Source organism: Centroberyx gerrardi, chromosome 7 (genome assembly GCF_048128805.1).
Source record: "Centroberyx gerrardi isolate f3 chromosome 7, fCenGer3.hap1.cur.20231027, whole genome shotgun sequence".
Classification (NCBI taxonomy): domain Eukaryota; kingdom Metazoa; phylum Chordata; class Actinopteri; order Beryciformes; family Berycidae; genus Centroberyx; species Centroberyx gerrardi.
Window position 1 is genome coordinate 12,029,735 of NC_136003.1, and position 12,198 is coordinate 12,041,932.

Sequence of the window (12,198 nt, forward strand, 5' to 3'; positions counted from 1 at the left end):
CCAGAAGGCTTTCACAAAGGATCGTACTCAAGAATTCACACTGGTTTGTGACTGACTGACTGAAAAAAAAAAGCTTTAGCAGCTTTCTGTGAGAAGCCTCTCGTATTATTAACATGCCGACACACACGTACTCCCTTTCCTCACTAATCTGTATATCTCCCTGTCCACACGTCTCCCTCCTGCTTTCTCCGTCCCCTGTCACACAAGTCAAACCACGGCGACCAATCACACACCGAGATACTGCCAACTACTTCCTGTTTGCTCTGGCCAACCCGACCAGTGAGTCTGCCAAGTGCGTTTCCTCATCCACTGGTGCTTTCAGAACACCTGTGTGAACTGAAATATCTGCTCCACTTCCGGCCTTTCCCATCCAAACCTGTCCATCGACTGTACTCGGCCACCTCATAAAGTCACACCGCTTTACATCTGCCTTTACCATATTTGTCTGCCCAGAGTTCCTGTTTTTCTAGCCAGTGGAATGCACATGTTTACCCATTCCTCTCCACTGGCTATTATTACACATGTTCAAACACACACTGGCTCTTGTTATCTCTCGGCAGTTTCTAGTGAGACTGCGATTATATAGTTTCAGCATTCAATTTGCTATAATTCTGTAAAGACATCGGTATGAACCCCAGACTCTAGGTACATTGTGTTAAAGTTTTTATAGAATCTGTTTGTACGTTGCCATCGCACTCAGTAAAAACACACAGCGCTGTGTCTGTTTCACCTTCCCTGGTTCCCATTGGAAACCCTTTTTTCAGTGAGGTAATATTCCTCTCTGCTCTGCTGTTAACCCTGCGCCCCCTGCAAGGCATCCCAACAGGGGCAGTAATGTATGCTTTTGGTTGGGGGGGGGTCCTCAGGTTGAGTAATCCTGAATGGGATTATGAGACCTGGGAGGAAGTGAGGTTCATTGCTGTGGGGGGTTCAACGGAGAGGTTAGTCACCCGCCGAGGGAGGGGTCAGGGCTGACTAACACTTGAGTGGCAGGAGGTGTGGTTGGGGGGAAGTGGGGGGGAAAGGGGAGGGAGGGAGGGGGTGCTGGCGAGGCTGAGCGGAGGTTGACTATTTTTGGCCCACTCCTCTTCCTCCGCGCTTGATTCCTCTTTTCACCCGTTCTCTCTTTCCTTATTCCCCCAGATGTGTTTCCTTCCTGAAAGTCGAAAAAGCAGTACTTCGCCTCTTTTCCAACCCCACACTGACGCACTTCAGCATCCCTCTGGGGAACTGGAGGAGGGTGGAGGTGGGAGGGCCAGCAGCTAAGATTGAGTAATTATTCCTTTTTTCTAAGCTTGTGGTTTCCTTGTTTGGAAAAAAAAACGGGGATAGTTCCTTTTTTTATTTTTTATGTTGAAAACTTTAAGTACCATCTACGTTGTACACACTACAAGGTCACATTTACTAATTATTATTCCTCAATATACAGTCCAAAATATAATGTAGCCCTTTTGATATAGAGGTTTAACATTTTTACTTTACTTACTGAGTAATTGACACAAAGGCCTTACATATCATGTTTCATGTCTGACCTTCCTGGCAACACTTCAGTCAAGATTAACGAAACAAATCATAAAGACCTAAGCCCTGAAAAGTTCTCTGCACGCCTACACTTGTGGTTTGGGGAAACAAAGAATCGCTGCACCTTTAAGTAAAAGAATGCCAGCGATCCGCCGCTGTGCCCAGGCATTCGGTGCTGGAATGTGCTGGAATGTTGGCAGCGGTTTATTTCCCCTACAGCTTTCCCAGGTGTTACAAGGGCAGGAAAACAACAAAACCTGGAAAAGAGATGGACGGGCCGTGAATAAAAGAGAGGGAGTGGGGGGGGCGGGGGAGTGAAAAACACCCAGAAGTCTAATCAGAACGCCGCTTCTAGACATGAGGTCATCCATAGGTACACACTGTCAAGACATATAAAACACAGGAGGGGATAAAAAAACTGCCCGGCTGTGATTTATGGCCCGTTCTGCCTTATCGGCACTCTCCTCCCTCGCTCTGAAACCACAGATTTATGTTCCTGGTAATGGCAGGTACTCAATAAGGGAGTGTTCATTATGAAATACGCATGCAAATACAGACAGCTGGGACCAAACTGGTTGCTGAGCCACAGAAAGGGTGTCTGACTTTTGAACCCAGTTCTGAATTCCCAGTGCCAACACAAGAGGATATACAGTGGGTTATAGTTCAGTGATTTCACTCTTCTCTGGTGACTCAGTGATTAGCCAGTGTTGTGTCTGCACCACTCGAAAACAGCAAAGTTTTACCCAGGTTATGCAATCGGCACGAAATGACCCTCATACTACTTATTGATCTAAATCTTACCGTGACTCATGACAACAGCAGCAGCTGCAGCAACAGTCACATACCACTCTATTCTTTTCAGTCTCGACCCGCAGCAACATCAAACCAAGGGCCGTGGCACAGGAGGAGGAGGGATCAGCTGTGATGAGTGGGTGGCGGCAGGCGCTCCCACAACAATCTATCATTGTCGTGGCATCTGTGCATGAGGAAAACAGGTGTGCTTTCACTTGGTTTTACTCTCACTGCACAATAAAGTTTTGGTTTGCTTCGTGTTTGTGTATCTGAGTGATTCTCTCTCTCTCTCTCTCTCTCTGCCTCTCTTTCTGTTTCGATGTCTCTCCCTCTCTCTCTCTCTCACACACACACAAACAGGCAGCACATGGCCAGCGCGAGTGAGTCACAGTGGTCTGGTAACAAGTGCCTCTTCTTGGGAGAGTCCCTCCATGTGTCCCTGTGATATAGGGCCGATCCCCCAGAGGGTATCAGGTGCACTACAACTCTGGGCAACGTGAGGCTGGGATCCATTGTCTCCAGGTTCACAATGAAAGCGAACACATGCCAAGCACACTTGAAAGACGATACAGACGGCTTCGGAGATGAAAGGGTTCACAGCAACTTGAACTGTATCTAAACCAACAGACAGTGATAGCGGCCTAGTTTCATTGCTTTTTGTTGTTTTGATGCAGTTGTCACATGACACGCTGGTGTGTTGTGTGGTTCGCAGTGCATCTAAAAATAGAAATATTGAAGTGTATTCTATGAGACATTAGGGCTCTGGACTAGGCAACTGCGTATTGGGATATCTAGCTGGTACTGACATGAGTGTCTGCCTGCCATCTCCTCATCTGGGCCCACAGTATACAGAGAGGGCCAACCTTCCCACAGGCAAATAACACTGTGCCTGCCTGCTGCACACAATATGATTACACTATGATGACTTGGACTGGATATTGGAACATTTAATCCATTTGCACTGCACCTATTTTTGGTATGGAAATACATTTTAAAGCATCAAACGGTATCTAGAAGCTTCAAGGTGGATTCCAACAATAACAGCCCAATTTTCTATTACTTCCAAGGTATTTTTTATTAATAAAATACAGTATGCTAACCATGGTCTGACTATTTAAGAAAGCAAATGTTCACAACATGTAACACAGAATATTTACACATGATAAAATATGTTTTCATTCAACACAGAAAGGTACTAAGTGTCATTTTGTAACAAATATTGAATTTGAAGTATCGGAACCAGTATTAGTGCCAAAAAAATTGATACCCAGTCCTAATGGTGATCATACCTATAATCATATTTGATACTATGAAATCTATATTGTATATTTCAGTGTAGAGGAACTGCTTTTTTGCACACTTCAGTGCCTTTGGCTTCAAAGAACATCACACTTGGTTTATACAGGCACTTGAGGCCGACTAGTTCTTGTTTGTTTATGTTACTGGCATAATGCGAGCGGCTCATATCTCTGTCATCGGATACAAATATCACCTCTTGAAATCGACCTTAAAGGAGATTGAATATGGTGTTATTTAGTGGTTATAAATGCAATAATTGCAGTGAAGGACTAATAACAGGTTGGAGAGCCTCTACCTAAGCCTGTTCCTCCCAGCACATGTTCATAATAAAACAGCAAACACACCTCACACGCCCACGGTGAGCCGTAACAATAGAGCGGCGTACAGTATATACTCCACCTCACACAGGTAGGCCAGATATATCTTTTCTCCACCCTATTTGTCTTTTCAAATACATGCCACACACACCCTTTGCTAAATTATTGAGGCTTTTAGAGGTGTTATAGTAAGACTAGGCGGCATGGCCATGGTGGTGGAGGTTGGTTGGATTGACATTGGCAGGGTGTGTGGTTAACGCCCTACGTGACTGGGCATGCCTACAGAATAAAGTCCTGTTGTCCCAGTAAAATTACGCTGAGTCTGTTCCATCAAAATCAATAGTGCAGAGAAATTGGGAAATGATTGCTCAGATAGTAATTGTCAAGTGTTATTGCTTGTGTGCGCATGTGTGTGTGTGTGTGTGTGCATGTGCACGTACACATGAATACATGGGTCAATTTTAATGGTCACCGTGACAGCTGTGATCACAACAGCCTCCATTCTTGACCGTTTGTTGGGTGTGAGACCAGCTTCTGATGAACTGCTACCAGCACATACAGAAAAAAGTCGACCACACCTTCAACCTTGCACAACTTCCCTATTCTGCTGGTCCACACGCTCGCAACAAACACACCCAAACGTTCCCTTGCCCTTCAATCCCTCTCTCGGTTTTCTGCAGCCAGCCTCGCTTAATTGATGCCCTTCCCCAACGGCCTAAATTACACAGCCGGGCTTTGAGGGCAGAGAGCAGCTTGTCAACAAGTGTGGCCCGAGTGAAGCCACGGCCCTTCACCCAGAGTGACACCCCACCTGACTCAGCAACACACACAGGCTCTGTTTACTGGACCTGTCCACCGCAATCAACACGCCTGCATCTGGCCTGACTGTAATTCCACTGAGGCGTGGTGCTGTTAACCTTGTCACTGCTGAGGAGGAGGGGGGGGGGGGGGGGGGGGGACTCGTCTCCCTTCCTCTTTGTCCTCCCTCTTCCACATCAGGGAGCATCCAGTTAGGCACGCAAGTCAACAAATAAGGCACGCACGCACAGTAAAAGCACTTGCTCACACACACACACACACACACACATAGTGCAAACATCTGCACACACTTCTAGTTTTTGTAAAGACAGGGGTGCACCGTTCATCATGACCTTGTAAATTACTATTACAACATTTTTTATTTTGAAGATTTAGAAGAAAATAGCATGTTCATTTTCCTTTCCCATCCCCACAATAAAAGCTCGCTTTGTCCTCTTTTACACCTCCTCTGTCCACACTTTCTTTTGCCATTACTTGTATTTGGTCTTGCAAGTTGTCATCTGTGTGTGTGTGTGTGTGTCTACATGTGTGTGTGTATGTACAGTGTGTGCACAGGGCCGGTTGTCCACTTGTTGCTCCCCCATCTGCCTTTAGCACAGTCAGCAGATAACTAGTGCGGGCTGTCCCGTCCAGCAGAGGCCGATCCGTTCAGACAGCCACCTATGGAGACTGATCTTGACACAGGTGAGCTACTGTCCCCTCGGCTCACACACCAGTGATGGAGGAGCCACTCCACTGACTGGCATGCCAAGTGACACGGCAGACTGACGAGCTGACAGAGCGAAAGCTGCTGACTGCACATGTTGTCTCATGTCTTTAGGATCCCTCATCTGATGTAAACTCGTTGTTGCGTTTGTCATTTCTCTGATCTCCAGTTAGCAGAACGCAGTCGGTGATTGAAAAGCTGAATCTAACCCTGAGCACAGTGCTGCATCAGTTTCCACGGCCTTTGAAGTGGCGCAGGCTATCGCAAGAGCTGTAAGGTAAATACACAGTAAAAGGCACGCAGGAGTCACAGGGTGCCGGTACAAAGAGATACAGACAAAGAAGAAACGATAACACCTGTGGTTTGGGAGATAATTACAGGACGGTGAGCAGAGGTTCAGCTTGACAGGTGTTTGAAAAGGGAGTTGTCATGTAGGATTAGAGCCTCGCTGAAACGATAACTCGCGTGACCTTTCAACTCTTGTTGTAGGGTCAGCCTGAATTCCTTCCAAACACTGACAGCGCCTGCAGCACAGGGATCCTGACACCTCGCCCTAACCACAGAGAGATATGATCTCACTTCTACTCCCAGCGCACAATTACACTCTGTTATCTGCAGGATACTTGTCTTTAATCGCATTTCATCTTCACTGATGGAGTTTTAAAGCGCTACAAAAATGTGGAATCAGGTGGAGTTCAAAAATAGGATTTCGCTGAAAAATTATCTCTTAGTGTCTGGCCATGGAGAAACTGACATTTACTATCAAAGGAAAGCCAAAGATATTTTTTTAAAAATTTGGGGTTAGTTTATACAATATACAGAAAAGAACTTTTAATATCAATCTTATGCACCAAATAGCAAAATACATATTTTTATTGCACCATGTGTCTGTAACAACTAAATACCATCTGTAACTATGAATACCTTCTGTTGTATTGTTACTGTATTGTGTGTATGCAAAACACATCTCTAGAAACACACGTTACCACAATGTTGCACAATGTTGCACACTGGTAGGTTATATCCCACAACATTACCCTGTAACACCTTTATAAAAAGGCCTGGTTATGCCCTGTGGGCCCCAGAAATGTCTGTTCAAATCAGGCATGGGCCAAATAAAACAGCTTCTGAAATCCTCTAAGTGGCTTAAAACAGTGTGGCCTATTAAAATCTCTTTAGGAAACATAAAACTAAGCAGCTCATTTCTATTGATCCACTAATCCCTTTTAGATTAACAGTGAATTAATTTGGCAGTTGCTAAATCCCAACCTTACAAGTATAAATCACTGGTATAAAAGGGCTGTTTATGATGCAGAACAAAGGCTTATCTGTTTCACAAGCCAGCGCTCCATCTATTCAAGTCCTCCCCCGCACTGCTAACAAACTTTCAAATGACCACCTCACATAATTAGACCCGTTCGCCCGATGGCCCCCGCAGAGAGGGATGAAACAATCCCACAGACAAACATTAACCCAGGCCCTGACCCTGCAGCCTGTCAAAAAGATGAACGTCTGAGACTGGGAGAGAGAGAAAAAAAAAACCAACATTCCATTTCCCGTAAACCAGGAGGGGGGGAGGGAGGGGGATTTTGGGAAGTTTGGTGAGTCATCACTTTCTTTTCTACCGGCGCTCCCCCCTTGGCGTCCCACCGCAGAGCTTGAATACCTCCACTGCAGATTGCCCCGTCATGTTTTCAATGGGCCCTCTTGAATTTTGACAAGTGCCTCACACTGAGTGCTGCCGCGCTGCGCTGCCGGAGTCGCAGCTGTCTGCGCGGCTGTCACCATCATAAGCTCTCTTTGTTGGAGCAGACGGCTCCTTCACTTTGAAACCCGAGGAGATAACAAGTTAAGACTTCCAGCACGGAAAAAAAATATGCATGCGATAACTTGACCTGCCACTGGCTCAAACCCTTCTTGTTTGCTCTTAAGCGTGTATGTGCGAGTGTGTAAAATCGTTTCAAGTGATCAGGTCAAGTACAGTGGGTGAGATGAGTCAGGGGGTATCAGCTACCAGTTTAAGAATTTATTTCAAGCTAACTCCAACTTGTGCGACAATGCCATGGTGACGAATCCTTGTAAAGTGATGACAAAGCTCAAATATAGAAGCTTTTACAGCAGTTTTTGGGAGCACCCCATAATGGAAAGTGCTTAAATTCTCATCGAGAAAACCACAGATTTTATAGCTTTACTTTCTTCTCCTATTTTTGTGTCAGCTCTTTTGTGTGACCTCTCCATTTCACTAACTGATCATCGACATCATTTTGTGGTCAGGGACTCTCCCCAGCAGCCCCCCCCCCTGAAGCCTCCTTCACACCGCACAATAACACCCTCAACCCTCCGCTTAGGGCCCAGGCCTCTCTCTCCACTGCACACACAGGATATTTATCACCCTTTAATGACGGACTCCACAAAGGGTGATGTCACCGGCCGCAACACACCAACATACAACAAAAGGGCTGCCGTCCCACTCTCCTCTCCATTCGACCGCAGTGACCTCACATGATTGATAGGCCTCAGTCTTACTGGGCTCTTTGTGCCAGTGCGGCCGGCGTGGTATGTGGCACATGAGGCCACTGCTGCTGCCGCTGCTGCTACTGATGAGTAAGAGTGAGTAATAATAACAGTCGTAGAAACAGGCCCGTTTCACAAAGACGGTTGTTACCATTAAAATGTCATCAGGGAGTTGATATAAGGCAGTGTTTGCTCTTCGTGGATGCGCTGCGGACGAGCGTGTATCACCTTCCTCAGCTGTGGTGGACGGTCAGTGTGTGTTTGTCTATCTGTCTGTGCATACCCAGTTTTAAGCAGTCAATAACCAGCATGAGGTGGGTGGGTTGAAGTGTGTGTGTGAGAGCCTGAGGCTGAGCTCCATGCTGGCTGGTCTGGATGTGACATGCAGGCCTTGTTGGCTCTGTGTCGCCTGTCAGGCTCCATTCGCAGGGTTGCCAGTTGCTGTCGCGAGGCGTTTGTCCGTCATCAGTCATAAACACACATTGTATTCAAAACAATAGCTCTCATGATGCCCCTGCTTCACCCACCCTGCTCCTTCCAATGAGTTTACATGGCTCCTGCTACTTAGCAAACAGACATAAAATCCCTTTCACACACAAACATACGCAAAAACACATCACCTTTTATCAGCTTTCAAATTACAGTTGAACTTTTTTAACTTATTACAGTGCAACATCCTTAAAAAATCTTTCTCCCTCTGTCTTCTGTCTTAAAGCTAACAGCCACAGACCACACACACACACACACACACACACACACACAAAAACCAAGTGTGTTAAGTTAGAAGCTCAAGGCCCGTCCCACTTACTTACACACAACCTTTTTTTTCCAGTTTCCAGGAAAGGTAAATAATTTCAACACTATTTCTCTGAACGTGTTCCCTTGTGTAAACACACATACACACATATTTCACTAATGCACACAACAAAGACCTTCCGTTTGAAATTTAAAAAAACAACCTCTAACGTGATTTATGAAAAACAAAATCCATTACTTCTCCAAACCCCTGGTGCGGTTTTCCTTCAAACGGGTGCCTTGCTAGCTGACTCACTGGCTGAAGCACAGCGGATTTCCACTTCCACTTTGGCCTGTTCCTCTGAAATGCTGCAGAAAAACAGAGGGATGGGGAAGGGAACGGAGGGAGGAAGAGATCGAGATCTGGAAGCCATTAGAAGCTGGCAGCTGCGGCCTGGAGTGGCTGATTCAGAGAATGAGAGAGAGGAAGAAAGAGAGAGGGAGGGAACGACACATGATTGCCATAATGAATTTAATATCTGTGCATGTGTGGGTCATTAATGCAGAGCCTTGTGATTTAGCAGCAGGGAAGATGAAGAATGTAACTAGTCTGAGCTCCAAAAGGAGTCGTTCCTCTTTACAACTCGCACTGCTTTGCCCGCATTTCCTCTAGCGAGTAATAAAGCCTTATCTGACTACTTATCCATCCTCGGCAATACGTTATCTGTCTCTTTAATGCTTCCTTCCTCCCTTTGCAAGTGTGCAGCTAACCCCCCTCCCCCCTCACACACACACACACACACACACACACACACACACACACACACACACCCTCTCTGTCATCCACCCACCCACCTCCATACCCTAAATCTACTTATAGAATAATCCTCAAGAGAGTGGCAAATTGAAACATTCAAGCAGGTCCAAATACACACAGCTACATAGAATGGGGACATCTCATTATAACAACCTATAGACCATACAGACTATACAGTCTATACAGTAGCAACTCAACGCACTGTGTGGTGCGTTCATGTACATGTGAGTGAGTGAGCAGAGTGTCAGGTTAATGCCAGGCAGAGGAAGTGAGATGGGTTCATCAGCAGACAGATTCCCCAGGAGCGACTCCTGTTCCCCCATGTCCAGTCCAAATGCGTGTGTCCAAAAAGTCCATGTGGAGGCCCCTCACATGAGTCGGAGGCCAGAACGGGACTGGGGTTTTGACTCATCCAAGCGAATCACAAGGATGTAGAGCCCGCGACTCATCCACAGACACACAACCTCCATTAAACACCATATGTATGTATGAACGTATGTATGTATGTATGTATGTATGTATGTAGACTACTGGCACAAACACAGACAGATACACACATACACAGAATAGGGATACACACACTCATTAGGTTGGCCTTATTTGAGTGATGGCAGCATTTGGAAACCAGCGCAGTGGCGTTCTGTGATTGACAGCCATGTGAGGAGTAATATTTCCCATGATGCCGGTCCTTTGGGCGCCTGACTCCACGGGGGAATTCTCCGCTCTGTTCACACACACACACACAAACACACACACACACACACACACACACAGAGTAAGTTTATGTAAGAATTTAAAATTAAGATAGGGAGACATACCCAGCCAGGTTCTTCAGTTCTTTCCACATTATGTTTTATTATCTTTACTCAAGCTACTGTGTTATCGCAGCTTGGTTAACCACTTCACCTTTATGGTGAACCATAAGTCAACCAAACGCCATATATGCAGTAAATATGAATGATTACCTTAATATCTGCTCTCCAACTCATTACCTCCTGACAGGGGGGAAAAGAACCTGAAAGGAACGTCTGCCTTGTGGTTTCGGAGGTTATTGAGCAACGTTCAGTGTGGTGTACAGCTTGAAAGGTGGGGTCTGTCCCTATGTCTGTATCTTGATTTCATATCCTCACTCCTCCACTAAACTGATTTTTAGTCACACGAGAGCTCAACACCAAACACTCCCCTCCCCTCTCCTCTCCTCTCCTCTCCTCTCCTCTCCTCTCCTCTCCTCTCCTCTCCTCTCGTCTCCAACATCTCTGGTGGTCTGACATCACTCACTGGTAACTGAGGTGGTCTGACACCCGTGTGGTCCCCCGGGTCATCAAGGGGAACACAGGCATCAACTGGGTCAGAGAACACACACACAGAGAGAGAGAGAGAGAGAGACAGAGAGACACAGAGAGAGAGAGAGGGGGTTTTCACCTGAGTATGAGTAACATTACCGTGGCTGGCTAAGTAGAATAATCTGTTCTGCTTGCCTGTGAGGCCCTACTCTGTCACAGATTAATGACATCAGAATGGGCAAGACATGCGATTTAAGCGACTTTGAACATGGTTTGATTGCTGGTGCCAGACTCGCTGGTTCCAGCATCTCATCAATGGCTGATCGCCTGGGATTTTCACGCACTGCAGTGTCGAGAGTTTACCAAGAACGGTGTGATAAAGAGGAGAATGGCAGGGGAGAATGGCAGGACTGGTTGAAACTAAAAGGTGGGCCACAAGTACGCAAAGAACAGCTCAGTACAACAGTGATGTGCAAAAGGGCATCTCAGTACGTGTAATTCGTCAAACCTTGAAGAAAAAGACCATGCCAAGTTCCTCTCCTGTCAGCTGAAAGCAAGAAGATGAAGCTACAGTGGACACATAATCACCAAATCTGGATAATGAAGAGTGGAAAAATACAAACTTCTGTTGCGACATGCAGAGTCATACATAGCGACATTGTGACATGCATAGCCACAGTCACAGAATTTGGCATGAGTCCATGGATCCATCCTGCCTGATGTGGTAATGATATAAGAAAGTATTATTGGCACACTGACACATTAAGCCCTGTAGAACCAGTTGAGCATTTGTTTGAGCGCCACAGCGTACAGGTGGATGAAATATCTGCCAGAAATGAGTGACGCTATCACGTCAGCATGGGCCAAGATCCCTGCAGAACATCTCCAGCACCTTGAATTGAGGAAGAAGTCAGGCCGTTCTGGAGGCAAAAGGTGCTTCTTGCCTCCCTCAGTGTTTATATATATCTGATTCCTGAGAAGAGGTGGGAGGGAGGAACCGTTAAGTGGAGTCGAGGGTAAACAGCTCATGTTAACACTGAACTTCTCTTGATACCGACCTTGGAATCTTAAAAAGAGGTTTACGCATCACTTCCCTTTGAAATTATTATTAGCCTGCTTAGTCATGGAATTTTGCCAAAAATACATTTGTTATGGTCAGTTCCGCCCATGATGTTTAAGTGTCAAGGAGGTGGAAGCTATGGGCTTGTATGAGGTAATGTGATGAGATGATAGAGCGGTTTATCATCATTGTATGTCACCCGCTTTCTCTTATCAAGATTGTTGTCAGTATTTCATTGTTTGATTGTTTCAGTCAAAAGGACTTAGGACACAGGATGCACAAGTATGTACTCTATGTACATAACATAGGGACACATCCACTTATCAAAATCAGCA